Genomic DNA, 6,023 nt, shown 5'->3' on the forward strand with positions numbered 1-6,023 from the left:
AAACATGGAAACCGAGTAACATGCCTCTGGGTACTCCGAATGTGCACTTGCATGGGTTCAGCTTGATGTTGTACCTTCTCATATTGGCAAAGATTTTAGCGAGGTTAGTCCACTGGTCGGAACCTTTTCGTGACTTGACCACGATTTCATCCATATATGCCTCCACATTTCGACTGATTTGAGTGAGTAGGCACTTCTGAATCATGCGCATGAATGTGGCGCCAGCTTTTTTATGACCGAATGGCATGGTGACATAGCAAAAACACTCGAACGGGGTGATGAAGGCCATTTTTATTTCATCTAACCTATACAGTCAGATTTGATCGTATCCAGAATATGCATCAAGAAAAGACAAGCGCTCACACCCCACAGTCGAGTCGATTATCTGATCGATGTGAGGGAGCGGAAAATGATTTTTTGGGCAGGCCCGATTGATATGCTTGAAGTTAATGCACATGTGGAGTGAATTATCCTTCTTGGGGACCATGACGACGTTGGCGAGCCACTCGGAGTGGTATATCTCGCGGATGAACTCAGCTGCTAGGAGCCAAGCCACCTCCTTGTCAATCACCTTCCTCTTCTCTGCAGCAGAACAACGGAGATGTTCTTTGACAGCTTTGGCCTTTGAGTCGACATGTAAACGGTGCTCATCCAATCCCCTTGGTACACCTAGCATGTCAGATGGTTTCCATGTGAAGATGTCCCAGTCCTCACGGAGGAACTGGATGAGTGCGGCTTCGTATTTGCTGTCGAGTGTTATTGAGATGTTGGTCGGAGCAGCTATGGGATCTTCCGGGTGGTTTGAACTGGCTTGGTCTCACTAACCGACGGAAATGTAGACTCAGAAGTAGGATTCTTAGAATGGAGCAAATCACCCAGATCAGTGGTCTTCTTGTACTCTTCCAGTTCCACCACTGCCATCTGCTCATCAGCAATCTTGGACCCCTTCCGGAGGCATTCCTCGGCTCTCTGCCTATTTCAAGTGAAGGTAATCATGCCCTTGGGTCCGGACGTCTTCATTTTAAGATACACGTAACATGGGTGGGCCATCAAACGAGCTTACGCCGGTTGGCTCAGAATAGCGTGATAGGCACTGTGAAAATCTACCACTTTAAACGTCACCTTTTCCTTGCAAAAATTCTTCGAGTCACCAAAAACCACATCTAAAGCAATATGGCCGAGTGATTTCACCATCTTCCCTTGGATGACCCCATGAAACTGCATGTTTCTTTCACTGAGTCGGGACTTCGGAATGCCCATCCCCTGGGGAGTCTAAGCATACAGAATGTTCAAACCACTATGTCAGGACCCCGACTCGATGCCACATAGGTCTAGCATGTAACACCTCATATCACTTTGCGGCCTCACGCATAGTATTCCCACGGGTGTCGCCTTACATTTGCCCGGGACCGTTTGCACCTTTTGGCACACGTATATGATAGTGTCGCTAGTACCCATATGATAAGGAGCCCGGGCTGACATGGCTAGTCGTAAACCCAAAGTGGCACAGACTTACACGGACAGGCATCCATGACCCAGCAATGAACGTGTCGGTCATCAGCAAGTGGGTCCGGGCTGTAGCACTGGGCTAGCAGGACTCCGGTAAACCGGGCTGTAGCGGGCTAACAGGACTCCGGTACTCAATGCGTGACATTTCCCCGAATGGACAGACACATGAACGAAGAAGGACACATGCCGGCCAGCCTAAGTGTTCCAGAGCAGTAGCAAGCTACCATGGCTCAGTGGTAACACTAGGAGACATTTCCCGGTAAGAGAGGCTACTAAGGATAAACAACTAGATAGTCAGATCCCACACATACCAAGCATTTCAATCATACACACAATATGCTCGATATGTGCAAATACAACAAGGCATCACAACATGACTCTATGACACAAGTACTTTATTTAAGGCTCAGAGAGCCATACATAACATACACATAGGTACGGGTCACACGACCCAGCATTCAAGTCATACAGTCATACAAACCAGCAGCGGAAGTAACTTGTCTGAGTACAGACAACTAGTAAAATAAAAGAGGCTTGGAAAGCCTAGCTATACTACGTGGTCCTTCACAAGCTCAGGATCACCACCTGGGCCTTAGCCTACTCATTGATGTCAACGTCTACGAAGAACCCATCAGAAGGGGTTGCAGCGTCTTCTGTAAAAATGTAAATTATAGCAACATGAGTACAAAGGTACTCAGCAAGACTTACATCAGATCCTACATACATGCACATTATCAAGAAGGGTTGGTGGAGTTATTGCAGCAAGCCAGCTTTGACTCTTGGCTAGACTATCCTACGAGACTCCAACTTGAAATGGTTTTGCGTACACGAGTCCACTACTCACCACTTCAATACACTACCGAGGATCCACCTCCGTCTTCCTACGGAAGAGCCATCCTCGGCACTCACACTTATCTTGAGGCTTTTAGTAGTTTCCATTTACTTGTCTATGAACTGTATAGGCAACCAAGTAGTCCTTTACCGCGGACGCGGCTATTCGAATAGATCATGATAACCCTGCAGGGGTGTACTTCTTCATACACGCTCTCACCACTTACCGTCGTTTACACGACATGTACTCGGCAACCTTCAAGCGGAAGCCCAACGTGGGTGTCGGCCACGACCTACCTAATCACCTAAGTCTCTAGTCCAGGTTTATCGCCTATTCGGGTTCCATCCATGAGGAGATCCGGCCGAGGTTTCGCTCACAGCCCCAAACGATGTGAACAGGGTTCCCGAGATACCTAACGGGTATTCGGTACACCGTGCCACGTACCTACCGCATCACAGCCCACCCCTACGGTCAGCGCTGTCCACGGCCTCCAGTAGGCTACAAACACCAGAAACTACTTGCAACTCCTGGACAGAGAACTAGGGTGAATAAGAAGTCGAGAGGGTCCATTGGTTTCGGGCCCAATGCATGGTAGTAGCTGAATCTTAAATCACACATACAGATCTCAGTGCTTAAGGTCGGCTTCAATGAAACAACCCACCATGTACTCCTACATGGCCTCTCATCGATACCTTTACCAAATCGTGTTCACCACACCACTCTCATTACCGACATAATCATTTCACTCTAGTCCATCACCCAGATGAACCAGACCTGACACGACTCTAAGCATAGCAGGCATAGCAAGGTAGGAACAACACATACATATGGCTCAAACAACTCCTACACATGCTAGTGGGTTTCATCTAGTTACTGTGGCAATGACAGGTCATGCAGAGGAAATGGGTTCAACTACCGTAACACACAGCAGTTTGAAACGCGTTGTCTTAATGCAGTAAAAGAGAGCAGGAGCGAGAACATGGGATTGTATCGATATGATCAAATGGTTGGTTGCTTGCCTGATGGTTCGATGCACTGATACGGTTCTTCGTTAGGGTAATCACGGTACTCCTCGGAGGCAGAACCTGCCGCAAAGAACACCGATACACAACCATCACCAAACAATGTGCAACAATATGATGCATGCATGAAACATGGCAATATGAGTGTGTTGGGCTAATGCAACTAAGACCAGAAGGGTTTGAACCAATTTGAATCAAAGATTCAAATTTCAAACTCAAACATGGCCCTTTAAAGTGTTTTTCCTTGTTCTGCATTAAACATCAAGTTAACTTGTTTAATCATGCATGAAAATAGTACAGATGGATAGATTGGATTTTTCTGATCATTTTTCATATATAATTTGTCTGATTTGGAGTTACAGAATAAAAGTTATGAATTTTTGAAGTTTAAACTATATTCTGGAATTTCCTATATTAGATTAAATCCAGAAAATCAATTACTGCGTCAGCCTGACGTCAGTGTGACATCAGCAGGTCAACGGGACACGTCCGGGTCAAACCTGACAGTGGGTCCCGCGTGTCAGTGTGATTAATTAAACTAAAATTAATTTAAACTAATCCTAATTAGTTAACAGGGCTGGGCCCCACCTGTCATTGACTCAGGGGAGTCAACCAGGGCCCACCCGTGGTCAAACCCGGGTCGGCTGCACCGGCGTTTAGCCGCCGGCGAGCCCGACGCGGCGGCGGAAGTGGTTTTGGCCGTTTCGGCCACCAAATGGGTCGCGGAGACCACCGGAGTGGAGCTGAGGACGAGCCGCAGCTCTTGGTGGAGTCCGTTGGGGTCGGGGTGGCCGGAGTTGGCGCCGGCGACGACTTTGGCGGCCACCGGAGTTCGGCCGAAGGCGAACTTGTACGCTAGAGGGGTCGGTGAGGTGCGGGGAGTAGCTAGTTAGGTGCTACGTGACGCGGTGAGCATGATGGACACCAGTGAGTGGCCGGAGGGTGACCGGGAGCACGTCGGCGACGAGCTCCACGGTGGTGGGTGCGGTTGAGCTCCGGGAGGTCGCTACACGGCTCGGGAGCAAGAAAAGAAGAGAGGGGAAGATGGCTAAGCTCACGGGGAGTTCGACGAAGCCCTTGGTGCGGCCGGGGACGGACCGGAGCGACGACGGCGTTGAAGGGGATCTCCGGCGACGGCGGTTCGGGCGAGGTCGTTGCGGTGGACTCGGGCGTTGCGAGCGCTCGGGGCTCGGCTTGCTCGATGAAGTGGACAGCGGCGGAGCTCCTGGACACGACGAGAGGACGCACGGGCGGCGGGGAGCGCGGCTACGACGTAGGCACGGCGGCGGTAGCGTCGGCCATGGCTGGGGGGGGGGCACGAGGGGGAGGAGCTGGAGAGGAAAGGGGGTGTCTGGGGGTTTCGGGGGAGAGAGGGAGGGCGATCCACGACGTCACCGGGCGAGGGGAGCGGCGAGGCGGTGAGCAGGTGCGTGGCGCGCGCTGCGGTCGCCGTCGGGCACCTGCCTGCCTGCCTGGCCGGCAAGCAGCTCGCTGGAGCGGCGCTGGGCTGGGCCGGCAGGTGGGCCGGGTGCTGGCGCCAGGTAAGTTTTTCTATTTTTCTCTGTTTTCTGTTTTTTTAATACTTCTGCAACTTTGTTGAATTAATAAAAATACTTAGGCAACTCCTAAAATCACCAAACTACTCCTGGTCCATAGTTGGATTATTTCCAACATGAAACATTTTAGTTTGGGGATATTTGAGCATTTAAATATTTTATATAATTTTAAATGCCCAAATTCAAATATTTATGATTTAATTCAAAACCCTAAGATGGCCTAGGAAAATGTGCATCACTTTTGGCAGAGGTTCTGAACCAAGACAAAAATGATGGGCATTTTAGAAGGGCATTTCAGGTTCATTGAAAAAGTTTTTAGTAAACCCTAGTTGGTTTCAGAGGGGGCTGGGGGTTCTGTCATCCCCATTTCAGGTTTCTGATGAAAGAATAAACATTATGCAACACTCTAATGCATGAACTAGCTAGGGTGTGACAACTCACCCCCACTCAAAAGAATCTCGTCCCGAGATTTGGGTTCTTCCGGAAAGAAGGCGGGGTACTCGAGTCGAAGACGATCCTCCCTTTCCCAAGTTGCTTCATCCTCAGAATGGTGCGACCATTGAACTTTGAGAAACTTGATATTATGACGTCGAGTGGTACGCTCGGCCTGATCGAGGATACGAATGGGGTACTCTCGATACGTGAGATTATCTTGGAGATCAAGCGTTTCGTGGTCCACTCCACGGATAGGATCCGAGAAGCAACGCCTGAGTTGAGAAACGTGGAAGACATCGTGGACTCTGGAGAGATGCGGAGGTAGTTCCAACTGGTAGGCAACTTCTCCTCGTTTAGCGAGAATACGAAAGGTCCAATGTAACGAGGAGCCAATTTGCCTTTGATACCGAAACGATGGGTTCCCTTCAGAGGAGTAACCCGAAGGTAAGCCTTCTCGTCAACCTCGAAAGTCATAGCCTTATGTTTTCGGTCATATTGACTCTTTTGACGAGATTGGGCTGTTTTCAACTTTTCACGAACGATGCGAACTTGCTCTTCTGCTTCCTGAATCATATCCGGGCCAAAGAATTGTCTTTCCCCGGTTTCTGACCAGTTAAGGGGTGTTCGACACCGTCGTCCATAGAGAACTTCAAAAGGGGCTTTACCCAA

This window comes from Triticum aestivum, chromosome 2A (genome assembly GCF_018294505.1).
Source record: "Triticum aestivum cultivar Chinese Spring chromosome 2A, IWGSC CS RefSeq v2.1, whole genome shotgun sequence".
Lineage (NCBI taxonomy): Eukaryota > Viridiplantae > Streptophyta > Magnoliopsida > Poales > Poaceae > Triticum > Triticum aestivum.